At 59.0% G+C, this 439-nt stretch overlaps 1 protein-coding gene across 1 annotated transcript in view; it reads left to right on the forward strand.

Moving 5' to 3' along the window:
- The window catches only part of LOC102754479 (zinc finger protein 883-like), a 15,881-nt gene that overhangs the window by 354 nt on the left and 15,088 nt on the right, over positions 1–439 (forward strand). The gene's annotated exons all lie outside the window — the stretch shown is intronic.

Consider the following 439-nt stretch of genomic DNA (forward strand, 5'->3'; position numbering starts at 1 on the left):
ATCCGGTGGCATGGGAGCAGGAAGGGGGCAGAGCTGAGGGAGTGAACCTGGGGTCTGAACATGGGAAGGGGATAAACATTACCCAGTGGTGAGCACATCTGGAGGAAGTGTGAGCTGATGGTCCCGGGACCTGCTGTGGGGACTTAAAGTGAAGCATCAACCCAAGCTTGTCTTTGTCTTGGAGGCAGGATCTAGGAGACTGCAGTGGTGTTGCCTGGCAGGAAGGCTGGGGCCCTGCAGACATAGCCCAGACCTTAAATGGCAAATGGCATTGCTTTCTCTCCTCCCCTCCCCGATTCTCCCCTCTACCAGTCCTTCCCACCCAACCCAGCTGCTCTGCTGAGGGCCATGCAGTGAGTAATGGGACTGTGATGAGAAAGCAGCCTGCACTGGCATTAGAGGGGGTGGGGGCGGTTGGCCGGCCGGCACCCCCCTGGCC

This window comes from Myotis davidii, unplaced genomic scaffold, assembly GCF_000327345.1.
Source record: "Myotis davidii unplaced genomic scaffold, ASM32734v1 scaffold2128, whole genome shotgun sequence".
Taxonomy (NCBI): domain Eukaryota; kingdom Metazoa; phylum Chordata; class Mammalia; order Chiroptera; family Vespertilionidae; genus Myotis; species Myotis davidii.